Genomic DNA, 24,611 nt, shown 5'->3' on the forward strand with positions numbered 1-24,611 from the left:
GAGCCAGTTCCTTGCAGAGGTTGCTTATCACTGGCTTTGATACTTCTGGGGTGATTTATGTGGGACAATACACTGTGACCATTTGTGGTGAGTCTTATTCAGTGGTCTCATGAGACTTTAGTCCGTGCACTTTTAGCCACACAGACTCATAATTTTTTCATAACCCTTTTTATAAACCATCTCCTTTCATCACACTTTCCATTGAAGTTAGGAAATTGAGGTTTAAAACACATTTTAGTGCCACCAATATCAAGTGTATCTTGTTATTTTTTTTATTTTGAATTGATGTGTAGTAGTAAAAAGTCTTTTGTTTGTTAGTGACAGAAACTTAATTCAAACTAATATAAGAAAAAAGGTAAATATTTTGGCTAACATAGCTGGGAAGTCAAAGGTGCATCTTGCTTAAGGCATAGCAAGATCCTGGGGTTTAATGGATGACAGTAAAATACTCTCTCTCTCTTTCTCCCTTGCCCCTTCCCTTTATTTCTTGCCATGAGTTTCAGATTTTGAGGCACCCTCTCCTAATGATAGCAAAAATGGCCCACATACTCTTTATATTTTTAAAAAATTCTATATCTTTTTTTTTCATCTTTGAAATTCTAGTCTTTTTTTAGCTTCACAATAAGGGATCCCAGAGAAATGAAAACATGTGTTTACATAAGGACTTGGAGTTAATTGTTATAGCAACATTATTCATAATAGTGTCCAAATAGGAAAAAAACCTCTCATAAATATCCATCAACTAATAGAAGGACAAATACACAATGGAATATTAGCAATAAAAAGGAATGAAGTACTGACATTGCTACATGATGAACCCGAAAAACATTATGTTAAGTGGAAAAAATACCCAAACATTTAAGACTACATATTATATGATTCCATTTACTTGAAATTTCTAGAGCAGATATAATAAAGATCAGTGGTTGCTGAGGGCTAGGGGTGGGAGGAAGACAGATCACAAATGAGCACAAGGCAACTTCCCGGGTGATGGAGATGTTCTGAAACTGGAATTGTGCTGATGGCTGCACAATTGTGTAATTTTCCTAAAATTCACCAGATGGTACACTTAGAATGAGTAAATTTTATTGTATGTAGAGTATATCTTCATAAAGGTGTTAAAAAATAAGATGATTAATGGATAAATGTGTAAATGAATCAAAGTGTAGCCAAAAAGCAAAAAATGTAGAATTTAAACAGTAGGTATATTGATGTTCATCAAAAAGTTTAAACTTTTCTGTATATTTTATAATTTTCATAATAATATATTAGAGGAAAAAACATCTGCTAAATTCAAAAACAATAACTTGCATAAACGTCACGATACACAAAGGGTTGACCCTTATAGTACTGCACCAAAGATTTCACTTTGCCCTTTTGTCTATAATCCTTAAATGAAAAATGCCTTTTTAGAGTTTGAGCATGGTCTTGACCAAAGGTTAACTGATTATGTAATGTGAATTTCAGTATTAAGTCATAGAAAGTCACCGGGTCCCCTTTGTACAAGGATCTCTATGGCACCTCCATCTGCTCCCTCTGAATCTCCCGTCAGGCCTTCTCAGTGGTCCCTCCGATACCCTGCTCCTAGTCTGTCAGGTCCTTAAATGTTGCTGTTTACAGGGCGCAGCTCTCATGCTTTCCTCTTCTCATGCCCTGACCAGTCTCTGAATAGCCACTTTCATATGCCTGAGCCTCTGCAAAGCCCAAGGACAGGAGCTTTCTTCTTATTTTTTTAGGGAGCTGGGCAAGTGGGCATGCCTGAGCAAGGTGGGTGAGGGAGGGCAGGGGTGAGATCAAGTTCACCAAAGACTGGAATTGCCCTCAAGTGTCTGGATGGTTTAGAGAGCTTAACAGAGCTGAAGTTGGGGTCAGAGCCAAGTGTAGTCCATCTTCCTAGAGTTCCCTGCCTCTATTTCTCTACTGTCTAACCTTTGGAGAGAAGCTGCTGGGAGCCCTCATTCCAGCTCACAGGACCTGTGAGTTCACTTCTCATTGTTTTCCTTTACTCTAGACACAGCCTCTTATGACCCACGGGCCTCAATCCAAACTGGCTTTGTTTTGCCACATCAGATGGTTTCCAGATCTTTATTTCAGGAGGCACTTAGTTAAATGCATGTCTGAAAGGATGTTGCTGCTGTTCATCAGTGATTCTCAGGAAAGACACTGCCAGAGGTCTTGGCTGTCCTCCATAGTCTGTGTTCACCACAGAAACTCACAGACATCTGCCCAACACAGGCTCCCAAAACCCATTCAGCAGTACCACTTGTGGTTATATCACCCTCCCGAAGCTTCCACAGTTAAGGCCTCCATATTTCATACAGGCACCTAGTAAATGTGTCACACAGCTCTATCCAGATTCACAAGTTGGAATGGGAGGCAGGGGTCAGGCGGAAATCCAGGCTGCAGGGCCGTGATGCTAAGATTTTCTCAGGGACGTAATGAAGTCCAAGTGTAGATGAATGCTTTAGTTGCTGTTGCTGGCAAGCAGTTCCTGACATGATGAACAACCATAAATAAGATCATAAGATATACCAGTGGCACTTTCTTCAATGATTTACTGGCTTCAGAGACTAGAGAATGGAAGTAGTGCTAACAACCATCTGTTCTCTTGGAAAGGAGGTCACTTTGGGTCTACTCTACAAGGATGTAGTTCCAGAGTTTGCCAGAAGCTTAGATAAGGCAACTCTGGCAAATGGTTGTGGGTTTATCCTTCGGTAACTTTGCAATCTGTTGCCCAGCTCTATGCATCAACTTTATTCAGTGTGTATTTCCACCTCCTTTTATTAGACTTATTACTTCAGTGGCTGTCCAGTTCCAGGGCAAGCTGATGGCAGTGAGAATTTTTGGCCTTTTGCACAAAGACTAAAACTGTTCATGTTCATGCTCTCATGTTCACTGAGGGCACCCTTAGACTCTTTGTAGGTATCAGAGACATTGGCTCTTTGCTGCTATAAACCACTAGTTATTTCTGTATAACAGTCCTTTATGTCCCCAGAATCAATGCCTTCTTCCTCCTCCTTCTCTTTCTTTCAGTTTACATCCTAGTGCTCTTCATTGCTGTCAGATCCCTACCTATTCATGTTCCAGGACAACTTGAAGAACAGCTAAATTGCAGATCAGAAAGGTAGTGTCTTTTCCTTGCCCCTGCCCCAATTTTTACCAATTTCTCAAATACATTAATCTTTCTGTTATCTGCGATTCTTGAACATCTGTTAGGAAGTTGTCACTCTGTGTCACTCTCTGCCATATGATTTCCAACCAGAGTCTCAACTCCTTGATGACTGAACTCATATGAACCAGAACAGGAGGTGAGATTGGGGCACAGTGATAGAAGCATCAGGCTAATATCAATATGAGCCAGTGCTGCTTCCCCATGATGCTTTTTGAGTGGGGACACAAGCTTTTATGACTGATGATTCCTATACCATCTTCCTGTCCCTTAGATTGAGGAAAGCTGAGTGGCAGAGATCATGTCCTCTCATAGCTTTTTCTCTCATATTCTGCCTTAGACCCTCCTCAATAAACATGAATTGAATAATGAAGATTCTTACTATATAATCCAAAATCCTTTTGACTCTCATAATGGTAGAATTATATAGCTGGAAGGAACTTCAGAGACTTAAAATTCCTCATGATCTAGTAAATGACAAAATTGAGACCCAGAGCAGTTAAATATCTTGCCCAAGTTATATAGCTGTTTGGTTGCTAAAGCTGGCACTGGAAGCCTGGTCTGTAGGCTCCTGGTTTGATGCCCCTCATAAAGATAGAACCTTTTAGTTAACAGAGACTTTGCATTTCATCACCTACCAACCTTCACAGAAATAGACTGCACTGAAGCATCACCAAAACAAACTTACCAAGTGCAATGCAGTTAGCAAATACCTTCCAATATTTGCATGCTTTCTAGATAGTTACTGCATAACTGCAAAGTAGACCTAAGTTTTTAGGAGACTTGAAAGATATTTAAAGATATTGAGGACTCATTGAAAGGATTTGCCTTAGGTATTTTTCAGCTTATCATCATGATTGTCATCATTATGTTGTTATAACTCAGAGTTTGGAGGGTTATTCTTAAACTTCTTTTTGTAGAGAAGCTTGGAACAATAAAAAATGTTAGTTAACAGTATGAATCACACAGAGTCATCCAGAAAGTATCCTGAAATACTCAGAAAAGTTTTTTAAGGGACCCAGTTGCTAAAAAATCTGTGATTCCAGAGCAAAGTGAGTGTCTCTTTGCATGTTGTGGGAGTGAGAAAGAGAAGGCAGGAAAATGAAAGTTACTGTGGGAGGGAGTCACTATCCTTTGAGTAATGAAATGAGAAAGAAGGAAAGCAGAGAAAAAATCTTAGAACTATCAATGTATCAGCAGAGACTGAGAGAGAGATTCAAATCTGAAAATCAGCAAGTTCATGGTTGTTATCTCCTTTCCCTTCAAACTGAAAATAAGGTGATAAAGAAACTCTGCTCAGAGCTAGATAAGTGGAAACTCTGGAAAATAAATTACTGAATTTTTCACTATCATTTATCTAAATGTAAACATAAGTCAACCCCCACAAATAAACCTGGATGTTGTCTCTGCTTGTGAAAGTTCAGGCTGAGAAACACAGCATTACAGAAACTGTTAGTCTTGATAAATCTCTCAAGCAACATGCTTCTACTTTTGAAATGCCAGTGTGCTCATGTAGATGAGACACAGTTGCTTCAGCAAACCTTTCTCCTAAAATATTGGTCTTTGTGATCTTGATAAAACTTTGTCAATGACCAAACAAGAGGGCAAAATGGCGCTGGGTTTTAACAAGTCTGTGTGATGCAATGGGGAAGGTCTTGGCCAGGGAAGTGGATGGATCTGAGCTCTGCTCATGTTTCATCTTCTTACATGCTGTGTCTTGGACAAATCATGTGACCTGCCCATTTTCTGACCATGGCATGATATGGAATAGATGACCTCAAGATCTTTTCTGGTTCTAACATTCTATGATGCTTTCTTCTGTGCCTTTTCTGTGGCTTGTGGGAAAATCTGATCCATATCTAAAAAACCAGACTCCTGCTGTCTTGGAACCTAATTTGGTTCTTTGGCAATTCAGCTTGTCTCAAAACTCCTTTTAACTTCATGGAGCCACTTCTTCATTCCTAAATTGCTAAACTGTGTACTCTTTGTTTTAACAGATGGGGAAATCTATTCATATAAGCAAATCCCTTCTAATGGATGAGCCAATTAGTGTGTTACCTTCCTAAATGGGAGAAATATGCCTTGTCCAGCTAAGATGTAATGCTGGGAACTCAAAGACAGTAGTGTAGGTGTGTGTGTGCGTGTGTGTGTGTGTGTGTGTGTGTGTGTGTGTGTTGCTTGTAAGCGAGAACAAACGTACAACTAATCCAGGTAGTTATATTAAGTGTTACTGTAACATTTGAAGAAAGTTCTTTTTCTAAGCCAAGGATGAAAGTTAACCAGCAAGCCCTTGTAAGACTCAAGTTGCAGAGACTCATTCAAATGAGCTCATTTAAGTAGGCTTAATACTTTATTTTGAGGAGCACTCCTAACCACTTCTGGTTTGGCACCTCTTGATTTGAACCAATTTTTGCTGAAATAAACTCTTAAATTTTTAAAATATGCCAGCAGTTTATCTTTTAAAAATAAACTCTTAAAATGTTTAATATGCCAGCAGTTTAACTTCTAAAGTTCTAATGTCAGAAGAGGGCATCAAAGATGACTCCCAACATACCCAGGAGCAATGAGCAACCAGCCATAGATAGGTACCTGCTGAAACCCTAGAGCTTTTTCTCTGCCTCTAGGGGTCATGGGAAAGTCCCTCTTGAATCTTGGATCTTAGTTCCTAGCTCTGCAGCCTTTGAATTACCAGTTTTCAGACTATTTGAGCATTTATTTTCCTAGACTAGGTCCAGAAATGGGCAGGACTTGGATTAGAACTTAGAAACTGGACTGGGCCTGGAGTTAGCCTGGACTCCAGGATAGACTAGGTTTGAAGCTGGACTGAGTCTGGGGATAGACTGGGTCCAACTTAAACTGGACTGGCTCCAGTGTGAGGCCTTAAGTGACTAGAGTTTTGTTTTAAGACTGAGTAAGTAGGTTAACTTTACCAAAGATAATCTTGAATTACAGCAACCACACTGGAGAGCTTTTAACCTAGATAAACTTATCTATGTATGAGGTACCCTAGAAAAAAAAGGGGTCTCAGCCAGGCGCACACTATAAAGGGAATACAGAAAGTTATTTTTTCCCTTCTGTGGTTTCTGGTGACCAGAATGAGACTTGCTGGGACAGCCCACTCACTAGAGCCTGTAGGCAGCATCCAGGGAAAATGAGCAGAAGCCAGCTAAGCATGAGAATTCTTAGCAAGGTCAGCTCTCCCAAATCTCTATCTGTCATGCCTGGCTGAGAGAGGAAGGTAAAAATTTGCATTGTCCCTTCCTTTCCAAACTCAGATTAGCAGGAAAAAATACTGATTAACAATCATTTTTCCCTAGGGACAGCTATTGCTTCTTGCTTCTCTCATTTGTGTCCTAAGAACTGTTTGGGCAATGACCACTTTGAGAGCCTCCAAAGTATGACTGGACAGAAATGTGAGTAGCACCCCATTTACAATTAGGGTCCTGTCACCTGTTGCCAGCTCTCAGGGAAATTGTCTAACTCTTTCTTCCTTTTGGTTATCTTTGGAAGTGACTCTTTGGAGGGTAGTATCTTTTGCACCCTGTTTGGGAACCCTCTTCTGTCCATAGGGTTGTTCAATAAAGCCAGAAACATTTACCGTTTGTTCTAGCTAAAACCTGGAAAGATATTTGAAAGAATTTTTTTAAAGTAGCTCTGTGGTCAGAAGTTGGCCAAATTAGAAGCTGATACTCAAAGCCTCTTAGGAAATTTTTGAAGGTCTTCTCCTCTAAGCTAAAATGAAACTATGTACCTAGAGAGAAAGAAAAACATTTTGAATTTTCATTTTGGAAGGATTTACTAAAATATTCCAAGAAACATAGCTCTAAATCTAGAACATAGGCATCTCTTGACTCCCATCCTAGTTGAATTTCTTAGTTCTTCTTTAGTTCCTTGGTTCCTTCCCCAGTTCTTCCTGATATAAAGAAGCAGAGGATAATGTAGTTGGATGGGTCAGATATCATTTAGGTTTGCACCCCATTCTTTGAAGGACTTAACTGTACTTGTCTTACAAATGGAGTCTTTACAAGAACAGAAATGAAGTTCTAGAAACGATGAAAAACCTACCTATCCTTTCTACCAACTCCAAAACCTTCCCCAATCATCTCAAAAGACTTATAGACAGTATAAAATACATGGACTTAAGGAACAAAAGTCCTTCTTGGAGAAACATCCTTTCTCTGTGACTTTGAGATGTAAATGTTCTACTTGGTCTTCTCTTAATTTGGATATTAGGTGGAAGAGAAATCTTAAAAAAATTGTTTCCATAAATATTAGTAAAAGCTTCAGCCATCTGAGGAGGTAACCTTAACTTTTCTATCAGTCAGAAACACAATTTGGGTTCAAATATTCTTTTTTAAACTATTGAGTTTTACATTATCATACCTGTGTCATGACTAAAATTTTAAAACAAAAGCTATAAGATCTCTGTGTGTATCTGTATGTTTATGTATGTATGTTGCAAACATGTGATATTTTTCTACTTCAGAATGGTTTGGCCAAGATTAATTTGTAAAGAGCTCTACTTAATTGGCTTAAAGACAAAGAAACATTTATATTAATCAGGTATACTCTCAGAAATATGGAAATTAACCCAGTTGTTTTTTAAGGTCACGTGATTTAGGATAATCTTAGGGAAAGGAAAGCTAGTTTAAGTTTGTTTAATTAAAATAGGCATCTCTTTAGGGTTATCAGTATTAAATATGATACTTTTATTTATAATACTTTTTTTTTTATTTATAATACTTTTATTTTACCTAACTGTACTAAAAATCAAATAAGATAATGTTATCTCTGTTATAAAATTTGCCAGTAAGAAACATAACTTAAGATAATGATTAGCTGTTTCATGTCTTATGAAGTTTCCATGAGTAATCTAAACAGTTGCTAAGAAGTAAAGTAACTAGACATGAGTAAGATGAAAGTTTATATCCTAGAAGACAAATCTCAAAAGATTTGTCTCTTACCTTGTAAAAGAGAGATGTTAAATTGATTAGGTTTATTTGATATATTAAATTATGTGGGAAGCATTGCCAAATAAGAAGTGATGATAAGCCTTTTTAGATTATATCTGAATGGATATATGTTACTAATATAGGCATTACAGAAAGTGTTTTAAGTTTCTAGAGATTTGTCAATACTCTCATTGTCCAATTATTATCCTAGATTGTTATTTTTTAAAGATTTATTCATTTATTTATTTAGAGACAGCTCATATGAGTGGGCGAGGGAGAAAGAGAGAGAGATAATCTCGAGCAGACTCCCCTCTGAGCAGGAAGCCCAATGTGGGGCTTGATCCCACAACCCAGAGAACATGACCTGAGCCAAAATTACAAAACCAAAATTATGCTTAACCAACTGAGCAACCCACATGCCCCTATCCTAAATTAGTGTGTGCTGTAGAAATAACTACATTTCCTTATCAAATGAATTCTCGTCAAATCTTTAACTGTGTGCATTTTGGTCTTTGGTCTTTTTATCATTTCCAGACAGTTATTATGATGCCTTTTTAAAGGTTCTTCATCTTTAGAGAGATTCATGGAAAGGGTTCTGAAACATACTCTAGAATATAGGTTTCTGATAACTTTAAGATTATAAAACTGATCTGGGTAAGAATTTCCAGGACTAAGAGAAAAAATATTCAAGCAAAACAAGAATTAATAACATGAGATTGCATGAATTGATGAGAATGATTCTAATATTTTTTACAACTTTTTCTTTGAAACATTGCTTGATCCTTAATGTTTTATGTTTTTCAGGTTTAAGGAAAACTTTTTCTCTTATGCTACCTATGTCTCAGAGCAATTTTATAAAGTGTATTTCTGTAAAAAGAATTGAAAAATTTATTTTTTCTCCCTACCTGATCCCTCCAGAATTTAGAAACTTACTGAGTATTCTTATTTTCATAACAATATTATCATTTGCATAAATTCAATAAGAATCTATTCTTCTGTTAGTATTTTGATAAGAATTACATTGAATCTGCAAATTGCTCTGGGGAGTACATGTTAGTAATACTAATTTTTATAATCCATGAACATGGTATCTCTTTCCATTTATTTGTGTTATTTTAAATGTTTTTCATTAATGTCTTATAGTTTTCAGAGCACAGATCTTTCTTGGCCAAATTTTTTCCTAGGTGTTTTATTTTTTTGGTTGCAATTATAAATGGGATTGTTTTCTTAATTTCTCTTTCTGCTACTTCATTATTAGTGTATGGAAATGCAGTGGATTTCTGTATATTAATTTTATATCCTGCAACCTTTCTGAATTCAATTATTATTTCTAATAGCTTTTTGATGGAGTCTTCAGGGTTCTTTATATATAATGTCCAATCATCTACAAATATTACCAGTTTTACTTCCTCTGTCCCAAATTAGGTTTTATTTATTTATTTATTTATTTATTTATTTATTTATTACTGTTTGATTGCTATGGATGGGGCTTCTAGTTCTGGCAAAATAATATGTTCCAGTACTGGAAACATGTTGAATAAAAGGGGCAAAGGTTTTCTTGTTCCTGATGTTGGGGAAACTGCATTAACATAAAAAAACCTTTGCACAGGGCAGCCCCAGTGGCTCAATGGTTTAGTGCCGGCTTGAGTCCAGGGCAGGATTCTGGAGACCTGGGTTCGAGTCCCATGTCCGGCTCCCTGCATGGAGCCTGCTTCTCCTTCTGCCTGTGTCTCTGCCTCTCTCTCTCTCTCTGTGCCTTTCATGAATAAATAAATAAAATATTAAAAAAAGAGAAGAAATATTAAAAAAAAACACACAAAAAAACCTTTGCACAGTGAGGGAACCACCAGCAAAAGGGTAACCTACTGAATGGGAAAAAATATTTGTAAAAGATATATCCAGTAAGAGGCTAATATTAAAATTATATAAAGAAGTAATACAACTTAACACCCCCCCAAAAAAAACCCAACAAATAATCTTAAAAATGGGTGGAGGACCAAATAGGCTTTTTTCCAAAGAAGATATACAGATGGCCAAGAGACACATGAAGAGATGCTCAATATCACTAATAATCAGGGAAATGCAAATCAAACCACAATGAGATATCACCTCGTACCTATCAGAATGACTAGTAGCAAAAAAAGAAAGAGAGAGAGAGAGACAGAGAGACAGAAATAACAAGTGTTAACACAAGTGTGGAGAAAAGGAAACCCTTGTACACTGTTGGTGGGAATGTAAATTGGTGTGGCCACTGTGGAAAAGGTATGGAAGTTCCTTAAAAAGGTAGAAAAAGAGAAATATTATATGACCCTCTAATTCCACTTCCAGATGGGATTTGGTATTTTGTTATTTCTTTGGTATTTACTCAAAGAAAATAAAACAATAATTTGAAACAATACATGTAGTCCTGTCTGTATTATTTACAATAGCCAAGATATGGAAAAAACCTAAGTGTTCATAGATAGATGACTGGATAAAGAAGATGTGGCATGTATGTATGTATGTATGTATATGTAGACACACACACACACACACACACACACACACACACACACACACTAGAATGTTACTCAGGTATAAGAAAAGAACGAAATCTTGCCATCCACAACATGGTTAGACCTAGAGGTATTATGCTAAGTGACATAAGTCAGACAAAGACAAATACCATATGATTTCACTTATATGTGGAACCTAAAACACCAAAACAAATGAACAAAAAACAATAAAACAGAAATACACTCATGAATACAGAGAACAAACTGGTGGTTGCCAGTGGGAAAGGAGCTGAGGGAATTGATAAAATAAGTGAAGGGGATTAAGAGGTACAAACTTCCAGCTATCAAACAAATAAGTCACAGAAATAAAAAGTATAACTTAGGGAATGCAATTCAATAATATAGTAACAATATTTCATGTTGACACATGATAACTACACTTATTATAGTAAGTATTTCATAATGCATATAATTACTAAATCACTATGTTGTATACCTAAAACTAATATTGTATGCTAACTATGAAAGTAACTATACTTTCAATAAAAATCTATTCTCTTTATAACAAGACCCAATTGGAAACATTGCTTATATTACCAAGGCTTTTATTTGAATTTCATGTTTGAGAATATGCATAAAATCTGTTATGACCAGGTGGGTTTAAGGAACTAAGATCGACCTTATGGAGCCAATACAAATCTCTTAGAAAACCTGGCCTGGTACCTTTCTTACAAGGCTCCCAGCAGCCTTACCAGGTGAGTAAGGAAGGTCATTTCCTGAAAGACTGAGGCACCTCAGGATATCTTCAGGACCTCTAGAAAAGAGAAATTCACCCAAATCTATAGATATTCCAGGTCACATCTGATGGTGTGTTCTTGGCATTGCTTCTTAGCCTGAAAAGGCTTTTATTTTTATTTTTAAAAATTTTTAAATATTTATTTTATTTTTAGAGGGAGATTGTGAGTGAAAAGTGGGGAGGGAAGGGGAGCCCGGGTGGCTCAGCAGTTTAGTGCTGCCTTCAGCCCGCAGGTGTGGTCCTGGAGACCCGGGATCGAGTCCCACATCAGACTCCCTGCATGGAATGGAACCTGCTTCTCCCTCTGCCTGTGTCTGTGCTTCTCTCTCTCTCTCTCTCTCTCTCTCTGTCTCTCATGAATAAATAAATAAAATCTTTTAAAAAGAGGGGGAGGGAAGGAGTTAGAGGGAAAGAGAGAATCCCAAGCAGACTCTTTTCTGAGCAGGGAACCCAATGTGGGGCTCGAACCCAAAATTCTGAGATTATGACCTGAGCTGAAATCAAGAGTTGGCCACTTAACTACTGAGGCTTCCAGGAGACCTGCCTGAAAAAGCTTTTCAAAGATGGGTATATTATTTCTTATTAAAGTTTCAGTAAAGCAGATTTTATTATTTTTATTATTTGTTACTATTATTTTATAGATTTTATTTATTTATTAATGAAAGAGAGACAGAGACATAGGCAGAGGGAGATACAGGCTCCCTGCAGGTAGCCTGATGAAGGACTCAATCCCAGGACTCCAGGCTCATGCCCTGAGCTGAAGGCAGATTCTCAACCACTGAGCTATCCAGGCATCCCAGTAAGGCAGATCTTAAAAGATCTTATATGGTCAACTGCTATTCTTGCTGCACTTATATAAATAATCGGAACAAATTTAATGAGACTAATTTTGCAAACAAATTAGCTTTACTGTGATTATTTTTGATAGAAATGAGAGTGATTGTAGAAGAAAAAAATTAGTAGAAAATTATAATGCAATTTTGTAGATATCAGTTTCTAGTTCTGTTGATTATCTTTGAGGTTTTGTAAACCAAATCTGTAAACCAAACTGGATCCTGAACTCTTCTAGTTTACTTGAATATTTGGCTAAACTTTACAAACTAACATTTCCAATTTTGTCCCAATCTTCTGATTTGAAATCATTAAAAACAAAGCCTGTCCTCAAACCTCTTTGGAAGGGACCATACCAGGTCTTCCTCACTACGAAGATGGCAGTCAAACTTCAGGGCTCTGAACCCGGGGTCTACTTCCCCCAACTAAAAAGGGCTCTTGCAGACTGTTGGAACTGCAAATCAGCTGGAGATCTCAAAATTACCTTGGAAGGTTCCTCTCCAGAAGCAGATAGCTTCTTGTAGTGGATAGCTCTTTCAGGATCATGGATGGAGATTTTCATCTCCATGGGCTCCTGGCTGGCTCAGTTGGTTAAGCATCTACCTTTGGCTCAGGTCATGATCCTAGGGTCCTGGAATCAAGCCCTGTGTTGAGCTCCCTGCCTAGCAGGAGTCTGCTTCTCCATCTCCCTTTGCCCCTCCTCCTCACTCATGTTTTCTCTCTAGCTTTCTCTCTCTCAAGTAAACAAATAGAATCTTTAAAAAAATTTTAAAAGGCCTTTATCACTAATATGAAAACTTTATTCCTTTTATGTTTTGCTACTTGCTTTTTCTCTCTGTTAATGCATGAAAAGGCAATGCTTTTTAACCTCTCAATTATTCTTGAAACTGCTGCTAAAGCAATAGCTTCTCAACAAAAGTCACTAGATTTTCCTGCTAGGGCAGTTTTAGATAATAGTATTGCTTTAGATTACTTAGTGACCGAACAGGGAGAAGTCTGTGCCATAGCAAATACTCCTACTATAACTGTATCAACACCTCTGGTATTATAGCAAATATAAGAAATCAATAAGCAAGCCACTTGGCTATAAAATAAGTTGATGCCCCTTCAAGTACATCCTTTGATTTATTTGATACCAACTGGTTTGATTTGTGGTGGCCATGGGGATACTCTAGTGTCTTGTTGTTATCTTCTTGATAATTATTGTAGTCTCTGTCGTGTGCTTTGTTGTCTCAGAGGTCTTAAATATATATTCATAGCCATCAGCAGTTCATGAGATGATCTGACTCGGCTTGGAGAAACAGAAATAAGAAGAACAGCAACATGAACAGCAAAAACAATTCTACACAGATCTGACATGATCTATGAGTTTACAATAAGACAAGAGCAACTTAACTCTGGTGATTGAGAGTGGTGCCAATATCAAACTGTTGGTCAATCTCTCACCAAGTGGGGGCAGTTATTTAATTAATTGAGCAAGGAAGCCATCAGACTGAGGAGGATCTAATGCTGTGGTAACCTATGGAAGCAAACCAAAATCTAAGCTGGTAAATGCCTCAAGTTTATAAAATCAGAACACTAAGGACAACCAATCACAAACAGCCAACTAGGCTTTAAGCTATAGCCACCAGTAATTGTCTTACTTTGCTTTTGTCTTTTCTCTATAAAAGTCTCTGAGCTCCTGTTGGTGGAACAGTCCTAACCACTTCTGGTACTTCTGAGTTGAATCAATTTTTACTCAGATAAACTCTTTTTTTTTAATTAAAGATTTTTATTTATTTATTCATGAGAGAGAGAGACAGAGACAGAGACTGAGGCAGAGGGGAAAGCAGGCTTCCCACAAGGAGCCTGCTATGGGACTTGATCCTGGATCCCAGGATCATACCTTGAAGGGAAGCCAGGTGCTCAACCACTGAGCCACCCTGCCATCCCGCTCAGATAAACTCTTAAAATAAAATTTATAAAGTATGTTGAATAATAGGAAGAATATTAACCAATTTATTAACTAATTTATAATAATGGATAAAGGTGGCAATAGAGGAAATACAGACACTTATGTAGGATGTGAGATAAATAAATAAATCAAAATTTCTGATCACGATTTCATTTTATCCACATAATAACATTATGAGGTAGGCTGGCTGGGGCTATCTCCATTTTATAAATGAGAAGACAGAAGTTTAAAGAGGATGTGGTTTGTAGAGATAAGTACAGCATTCTATCTGTACTTTGATATCTTTTTTCAGTCGTTAGAAATGGAGAATTAAAAAAAAAAAAAAAAAAAGAAATGGAGAATTAGATTCTAGTCCAACTACCTGGACTAGAAGGCTTGAGGTTATGCAATATGGTTTTCCTGGGTTTCTCAAGAGCCTTTAGCTCTGTGTTCTTGACTCTTAAATAGGGTGTGGCTTAGTTCATCCCAACCAACTGCCATAGCAATCTCAAACATTTTGTGATGTTGGCACTAACAAAAGCCCTCATTTCTGCAGAGAGCAGAAGTTTTTCAAGCTAGCCCAGTCTCGCCAGGGCTAATCAACTACTACACAGTGGGGAGAGATTCCTGAGATGGGGTCCAGACAAATGAGCCTGGAATTTTCACTCTGACCACAGATGGATCTTTCTTTCTGTAACTCACTCTTCTTTATGAAAGTCTTGAGGTTCTCGGAACACCACACCAAATGCAGCACAAACACAGTTTTTAAATCATGGGGAAAATGTCCACTTGCAAGATTTCCCCTCCCAGACTTGAATTTGGGACAATGATGTCTATTTTTATTAACATCTGATGGCTCTTATGTGAATTTCTCCAGCCTCTTTTGTCATTCAGTCTCTTCTTGAATAAGGCTGTACAGGACATATCCAGGTGCAAACTGCTTCTAACGAACTTGGAGCAGCTGAATTGTCAGTGTAAAGACTGCAGAACTTCCATAAAGTGAAGTTAATGGTAAATCTGAAGTTGCTTGTCAAATGTGAACCAAATGAAAAGCTAAGGTAGAACGTATAAAAAATAAGATTCAACTGGTTTTACAAAACAAATCAGACCATCAGCAACAATCTAGATTTGGGGATTTCAGCAGTTGGAAACTATTTGGGAAGGAAAATGGTTTAATAACGTTCCTGACTTTTTTTTAAAGGTCTTATTTATTACTCATGAGAGACAGAGAGAGAGAAGCAGAGACACAGGCAGAGGGAGAAGCAGGCTCCTCCATGCAGGGGGGACTCCAGGATCCTGGGACTCCAGGATCACGCCCTGGCCTGAAGGTGGCGCTAAACCGCTGAGCAACCCAGGCAGGGACTCCCCCGCCTCCCCTGGCCCCCTTCCTAAATTTTGTTTGTAAAAGTGAAGAAGAAAGTGGTGTGTAGAACGCAGAGTGAGCTGTAGTCAAGGGTCTCAGATACCAGCCTAGGCTGTGCTGGTATCTTGCTGAGGGAGCTAAGTTAAATTCTTCATGTAAGTATTTTTGGTGATAATATGAAGGTTTTTGATCAGGTGATCACTGCAGTCTCCTTTAATTCAATGATGTTATGAAATTCATAACAGGAAAACCAAGCCTGCTTGTGACCATATTTTCTCCTTAACCTGATTGCAACTTCTGAGATCATTAGTAAAACCCAATTAGCTGGTGTTGAGGTTATTCACAGTGTATTCTGATCACCCCGGACATCTTGTTTTGTTCTTTTAATCTCCTCTTTTATTCCTCGCCCCCACCCCCCACTCCCTGAGGAATTTGAGATTCATACCTGACACGCTTCATAAACTGGATATTCAGAGAAGTGATATATATTTAAAAACTGGAATCACCTTTAAACATTTTGCAAACGTATATTTAATTCTAGGAGATGAAAAATCAATCTGATTTATATTTTCCTTTGTATAACACTTTAAATGCATCAAAAAATGCTTGTTGGAGCTGGAAAGAAAAGGTAGACAAGAGCTATATTTATGTGCTTATCTTGCCTTTGAATTAACTCCCCTCCCCCCACTTTTTGCCTGAGCCCTTTGGTTGCCATAGAAACTGGAATGGCCTCCAACTGAGATTCTTGTGAGACTTAATTGCATTCCGAATTTCATAAACTCTCTATTAACCTTTGCCTGACAGATATATATGATGCAAAACGAGTTAGGTTAACAGTTTAAAGTGATGTATACATTCAGGTTTCATGTACTTAAAGTTCTCTTTCAGTCAATTAAACATACTTATAATAGTTGTAATAGTGTTACTATTGATGTTTTTCTTCCTTTTTAGAAAATACCAGATTTAATATATATGTACCTAAGAGATAAGGATATTTCTAAGGGAAGATTGGGAATGGAAGCTGAATATATCTGTATGTTTGAATATATTCAGATATGCTATGTTGAGATCTATCTCTCTTTATAATGTATACATGTGCCTGTGTTGGGTGTTGTACTTAATATTTAACCTGTGTTATTTTGCTTAATCCTCATAAAACTCATTGTCCCCCGTTTTACAGTTGAGAGAACTGAGACTTGGGGAGTTTGATGTCACAAAGCTAGAGTGGGTGGCAGAGCTGGGATTGGAATCCAACCTATGTGAGACCTCAGAGCTCTGAAGCCTTCCATACATATCCATTTGTATGACTCTAGAACTCATATGGGAACTGTATGTAGAGATCCAGAGAAAGTCTCCTTTTCTAGATGAATCCTTTATTCATAAGGGCAAGGGAAATGAATAAATAAGGCACAGTCCTTGCTCTCCAGGAGAATCTGGGGTAGGGGCAGGGGAGTGAATGAGTGAGAGGAGAAAACAGATGTGAAGATATAATTACAAGTTGCTAAGACTTACAAGACAGATGTCACTTAGGGCAAAGCCCCAGCCTCACTACATGATCATATTCATACAGTAGCTTGAATGTAGAAATACTGAAAAACAATTTAAACTCTATGGAAGTTTCTTTAAAAATGCCAAAGGCAATCCATTTACACAGCATAACAGAACACCTGCTTCTTTTCCCCTGTTCACACTCCCCACACTGCAGTAGCTGCAGGGGCACAGAGGTGCCCTTTCCACACTAGGCCAGCACCATTTGTCCTTTCACCGCAAGCTCCCATGAACTTGTCGATGCAGTTTTTCTTGCTGCTCTCCATGCTCTCTCAGGCTCATCTCTTTATTTGTATATTGGCTTAGCCTTTCTGATTGATTTCACTTTTCTTGTTCTTCCATTACCCAGTTGTTTGTTTGTTTTTTTTTTTTCATGGAGACTTGCTTGGAAGCTGGCCAGAAGCTGAGTTTTCTCCTTAAAAGAAAAGTGGTTTAGGGAGAAGACAGCTGACACAATTCAATATCTACCTCCCCCACAACTTCCTCTTTTTTTAAAGATCTTTACCATGGAGGAATAAATTGAGAGCAGTGAGAGTCAGAGAAGAGCAGGCAGTCATTTTCACCTGGGCAGTGAGAGAAAGGGATTCAAGAAGCTGATCTTGAGGGACGAGGGTATATTTTCCAGATGGTAAGTGGAGAATGTTGTGCCCAAGAGTACGAATCCTAGCTTTTGGGTCCAAGTATACCCGACACGTGGAGCAGGGACTTGGACTCCCAAGTGGGTTACAGCTGGATTTTTTATAGGCTGGTCTAGGGGATTTTCAGAAGGGGTGGAGGAATTTCTCAAGTTCTGTTTACATACTGATATGGGGCTTTCAAGGGCATTGAGCTCTGTTCTCATTCTAATATGGGACTTTCTACCATGGCGTGGGCTCTGTTGTCTTTCTGATATGGGATTTCCTGCCAAGGACATTCTGCAGTTTTTCCTGTAAAGTTCAGCTCTTATTCACAGGGGCCTAATATGGCTGTACTTGTGCTAATGCTAAACTTGAGGTGAAATGGCCTTAATTTTTCTTGGCCTCCACAGAGGAGAGGCATTCCAGGCTAAAGGAGCCTATGAAAGTTCATAGGCATGCACAGGTATGACCCATTTGAGGAATGGAGATATATATATATTTTTTTTTTCATAAATCTGAACTTTTTAGAAGCAACAGGAGACTATGAATTAGCCATTTTGAAAAAGCAAAGAAAGTAGAGCTAAGATTAGAGGAAATTTAGTGCACTTTTTTTCACTTTACTATCAAGGAAATGGAGGCCCAATAAATACATTTTAAATGAATCTTTTTATTCTATTGGACCACTTGCTTTGAGAACTTGCAGATGCTTCCCTCCACCCAGTTCAAAGGGTCCCAGGTCATGGGATCCACTACAACATTGTTGACATTCTGGCATCAAATAAGAGGACTTTTTAAAAACTGGTTTAATCCAGAAAAATTCAGAGCACAGAGATCTCTTTAAACCAAATATATCTGGTTTATTGACCTATCTCAGTTTTCTATTTTTATACTTAACCCCCTACCCCCACCCCTCACCATTGATTTATGTTAAATATTCCCTTCTCCTGGATAGCAGATATCTTAACAGCATCTTAGGGAAAGAAATCATAATTTCCTGGTAATTGATTTTTAAAAGTCTGATTTGTTTGAAGTTCCAATCCAATATCTGATTAAAAAACTTGTCCTTATCATAGTTCCTTATCATAGGGACTGTAGTATGTATGTTTGTGTTGGGGGTGGAGGGTATGTATTACCTAATCTTTTATTCGACATCCCCCACCCTCACACTGGGGGACAGAATGAGCTCATGTAGCCTCCTCCTCTCCTTCTTCTAGGCTCTACCCCTTCATTGTGTTAGAAAAGGGAAGCAGGCAAAAGAGGACAAGAGTCTCCTATTTAACTGACTGGTTGTGTTCTCTCTGTTGTTTGTTGATGCTTGTCTGGTCAACACTGACTGCCTGACCACTGTTCCTATGTCTTGTGGGGTAAGAGACATCCAAAAGGAAGCCTCTCCAGTATCCATTCCTTGGTGTGAGAGGTGTGGCCCTGATTCAGCTCCTAATCTCCATACTCCCAGCATCTACTTCAGCTATTCACCTTTACCTCATATCCTGTTATTACTCCCTTTCTATACTGAGACTCCTAAGTGGCTCCTTAAAAAATGATTCAGGCCTGTGTATCTTTAGTGATGTCTACTTGACCTACAATACCTCATACATTTTGGTAATTCAAACAGAGCAAAGCTGTTTGGAAAGGAAAGAAATTGAAGGCAAACATATTGGAAAAGAAAAAGTAAATTGTTCTATACATGCAGATGACATGATTGTCTATGTAGAAAATTCTATGTAGTCCACCAAAGGCTTGCTATAATAAATGAGTTTAACAAAGTTGTAAGATATAATGTCAATATACAAAAGTTAGTCATATTTTTGTATACTAGCAATGAACCGTTGAAAATAACAACATCATTTATAATAATATCAAAAAATATAAATACTTAGGAATAAATTTGACATAAGATGTGCAAGACCTATGCACTGCAAATTAAAAAAAATTGCTGAGAAAAATTAAACGACCTAGTTAGCTGGGGAAAATATATCATGTTTATGTATTGAAAGATTCAATATTGTTAATAATTCTCAGTGCATTATATCTCAAGAGGGTATACAATGTCAATAAGTCGTGTTCCTAGTGGTGGTAAACTTGACTGTTGGCTTAGGTGGCATTTACCAGATTTCTTCACTGTAGAGTTACTATTTTCTTTTTTGTAATTAATATTTATTGTGAAGGAGATCTATTGAGGCCATGCAAATACTCTATTTCTTTTTAAACTTTTGCCCACTAATTTTAGTAGCTTTTAGTAGATTGAGCCTGTAGCAATTATTACAGCGGGTTTCTAATGGTGATATTCTATTTTCTTCATGTTTTCTACATTTATTAACTGAAATTCTTCTGTAAGGAACAATAGTTCCTTCTTTCTCATTATTCAGCTATTTTTAAATATCAGTATGTAACCATAATCATTTAGTTTATTATTTGTGTCTTAATCCAACATTATCATTATTCATTTTGTCCAAATTATTCAAGATTTGGCTGTTGGGAACTCCTGTGACTTTCATTGGATCTTCATCCTTTCTTGTGAGTGCTTCCTTAATTTTTCATATCACAGAATGTTCCAGGGTCATTTTTTTAAAATTGAAGTATTGCTTACACATGTTACATTAGTTTCAAGTATACAGTATAGTGATTCATAGTGATTAATATTTTTTTGATTGATGGTGATTGATTGATATTTATTTATTTATTTATTTATTTATTTATTTATTTATTTTTGAGGGAAAGAGCATGAGCAGAGGGAGGAGGGGAGAAAGGCAGAGGCAGGGAGAGAGAGAATCTTGAGCAGTTTCCATATCTAGCATGGACTGTATCTTATGATCCTGAGATCATGATCTGAGCTGAAATTAAGAGTCGGATGCTTAATGAACTAAGCCACCTAGGCACGTCCATAGTCATTGCTATTTAAACTCTATTAGATGTCAGTGAAATCATATAGTATTTGCCTTTTTCTGCCTTATTTCACTTTGCAAAATGCCCTCTAGGTCTCTCCATATTGTTGCAAAAGGCAGGATATAATCCTTTTTCATGGCTGAGTAATATTCCATTATATATGAATATGTGTATATATATATATACTTATATACATCACATATATATTCTATTATGTATGCCACTTCTTTACTTTTTCATCTATTTATGGACACTTGGATTGCTTCCATATCTTGGCCATGATAAATAATGCTGTAATGAACATAGAAGTCCAGGCTCATTTTTTATATTGTTGCTGATCCTGCCCTGAAATCAATTATTGCTCCAAAGATCCCTGGATATTTTTACTGGATAATGATATTTAGAAACCAAGATCCAGGCACTAAATGAAATCATTACTATTGGGATGTCACTGTTTATAGGTCCTCTCAGTGGGGCAGAGCTAGGAAATAAATTTGCTATTTAATGTATGTATGGATGTATACAACCCATGTTGCATTACTTTTATGTTTTTATTTATTAAATTATTTAGAACATTTTAATGACAAGCTAAAATTTAGTTATGCCAATGTAATTTTAAACATGAGTCCCTTCCTTATTTATTTATAAAATAGCTATATCGAGTTTTTTAGAAATTCAAATTACTGCCTGAGTATGAGAAAATAATTTTTATTTGAGACTACATCCTTAAATCTTGAATCACATGTTAGGAACTAACTGACTTTTTCAAGTTACAAATGAAGCAGAAAATTACAAATGGAAAGGAGCTCAGAAAGCAAAGCCTAAGTGTTTCCAGAAGTTTCATCAAAAAATGGAAATTTTAGGTTAAACCCTATGAAAGTTATAAGCAGTTTAAGTTATAAGCATATAAGTTATGGCAGTTTCATGTGCTACAAATCATAGAATTGGATATGGAAGCCTCTGGTAACTGTTCAATATCTCCTACCTCTAGGCTTTCACCATCCTGAAAGGAATCCTTAGTTAGGAGATGTGACCTTCCTTTGTAGATAAAAAGATGAACCAAGCCAACCAGCAGGGTTGATGGGAAGTTACCAAAATTGTTTCCATGATGAAGTACACTAGGAGAACATGGACTAGAATAGTCTCACCACTGTGTATTCATAGCATATTTCAATATTGTCATTCATGAAAGAAGATTTGTTGAGATTAAGTATTAAATCAACAATAAAAATAATTTTATATATATATAATTAAGTACATACAACTATATATAATATATACTGTTCCACTAAAGGGCACTATGTGAATTCTAACTCTTAAAAATACACTTTGAAATATTTATATAACTAGAAAAGATCCTAAAGGATATTTAATAATCAAGAGCACATACTTATTACCTGGCTGTCCTTTCATAACCATAAATGCTTAGGGCATCATATAGGTTTTTACAGAGGCATTGCAGCTTTGGAGCATGGGCTGAAAACATCTGACACTCAACATCATTAGTCATTAGGGAAATGCAAATGAAAACCATACTGAGATGCCATTTCACACTCATGAGAATGGCTACAATAAAAACAAGCTAAAAATGCAGAAAGTAGCAAGTTTTGGGGAAGAGGTGATAAAATTGGAATCATTATACATTGCTGTAGGAAGTGAAAAATGGTTCAGCTGGTGTGAAAAACAGTTTGGTGGTTCCTCAAAAGTTAAACACAGAATTACCCATATGACCCAGCAATCCCACTTCTAGGTATATACTTCAAAGAATTGAAAACAGGCTGTTCTGACAAATATTTGTGCATGTGTATTTATAGCAGCATTATTTACAATAGCAAAAAGGTGGAAAAGCCCAAATTTTCATCAATAGATGAATGGATGAACAAAATATGGTGAATCCATATAATGGAATATTATTTGGTCATAAAGAGGAATTAAGTGCCAATAAGCTACCACATGGGTGAACTTCAAAAACATTATGCTAAGTGAAGGAAGTCAAACACAGAAAGACCACGAATTGCATGATTCCATTTATATAAACATATAGGAAAGGTAAATCAAATTGAACTTCAATAAAAACAAAACACACACACACACACACACACATACACACACACACGGAAAGGTAAATCAATAGAGATAGAATGCAGATTGGTGGTTTCCAAGGCTGGCAGGAGGGGAGAGTAGGGAGTACCTGCTTAATGGGTAAGGGGTTTTATTTTGGAGTGATGAGAATACTTTGGAACTAGTAGAGGTGAGAATTGTACAACACTGACTGTACTAAGTGAGCTAAATTGTGTAGTTTAAAATACTTAATTTTATGTTATATGAATTTAACCTCAGTTAAAAACATCTTCTCTTGGGTTATTGTGAAGACATATAAAAAAGGAAAGACATGCTCTGTGACTCAAGTTGTGTTGCAAATATAGTTCTCATACTTGTGAAAATGTACCTGTGCAGGGTCACAATTTCTCAAAGCCCCACCCGGGCATGATCTAATCTCATGCATTTTACTAGGCAAGTGTGTTTTTTAGTTATCTCTCTCAGAAAGGGTTTGAATTTGAAACCAAGCTTTAGGAACTTAAAACTAGATCATAGTAGAGAAAATTCAGGAAAGGCGAAAAAGTGTGTATGGGTCATATTTGAGGTATAGGCAGCCCCTTTGGGGATTTATTCCTCATTATGTAAGCAATTAGCTTTTTGATTATCTTTGTGGTTGTCCCTACTATTGTCTTTTATAGGATATGAGAATTGCTTTCGATACTTGGGCAAAACTTCAAGCAATAATTTTAGTGGAGTTGAACTGCTTTAGAACTGTAGTGAGTTCAGAAAAAAAAATAAACATAGCTTTTAGTTTTATCTTGTTTACATTCAAAATGAAAGCACTTTTATTGATTTCTTTGGGGGGGAAATGTGAATTCCTACACACGGTTGCTTGCAGAAGTAAATAGAAAACTGTCAATGAGAAAATAGTAATTATTTTTTGAGCCTACTTAATATTTCAGCATCTTTGAAGTATAGCAATTGGGAAACTTTTGTATCTTTTCATCTTAAAAAGTGCTTGAAGATCACAAGAAATCAGGCAGACTTCATATTCCTATCCTTTGGCCATTGTAAATAATAACACTAAAGATTATTTTCTAATTTATAGCTAATAGTAATTTCTGGTGCTTGACAAAGTATTCCTATGGAATTGGAGGCCATGACGGCAAGTTATGTAAACAATGTAGAAGATACAAAGGAGATTAGAATAGACACGGTCCTTATTAATATCTATGCTTGTATAAACAAAGAATTTAAACTTGATTTTTTTTTAAAACAAGTTCTGGCCAGTGTGATTTACTTTTCCCCAGTCTGTACTGGCATACTTCTAATGATGCCAGAGTCACCTGGATCAATGACAGACGGCGTGTAGAGTCTGTAGTATTTTCCACAAGCTGTGCCCAATTCTATATTATTGCCACTGTCATGATGGACACCACTTCCTCAAGGCTGGGTGGTTGTTGGCTAGAATGGCTGGTTTTGCTTTGTCAAATCTGATCATTTTCAGGGTCTGCTTGTACCTCAGCATGCACTTTCCACTTTTTATAATGAATTGGAGCCTAGAATTGATGACATCAGTGACTTTTTCCTCATCTTTGTGGCCACCATCCTCCTGCCTTAGGCTCTCTTGGTCTTGGGCCACCTGCCAAGAGCAGCCACCAAGATGATCAGGGAGGGAGAAAGGAAGGGATAAACTTGATTTTTCCCCCTTCTTAGCTAAATAACTGTGAAGTTAATGATTCTGTGAGGAAGTGTTTGCATAGTTCAGTAGTCTCGGACTCCTAGGAAGAATTTGCCAGGTCTAGTAGAATGTCATAACACTGTCGTATTTGAGAACAAATATTAAAGAAATATGTTAGCTACAGCTGAGATAAAATATGAAAATCATTTCCAATCTTTTTCTAACTTTATTTTTAATCAAATCTAGATGAAACAACATGGATCTCTGATTAGCTGTATAAAAATGCTAATTTCTTGTGGA

This window comes from Vulpes lagopus, chromosome 3 (assembly GCF_018345385.1).
Source record: "Vulpes lagopus strain Blue_001 chromosome 3, ASM1834538v1, whole genome shotgun sequence".
Lineage (NCBI taxonomy): Eukaryota > Metazoa > Chordata > Mammalia > Carnivora > Canidae > Vulpes > Vulpes lagopus.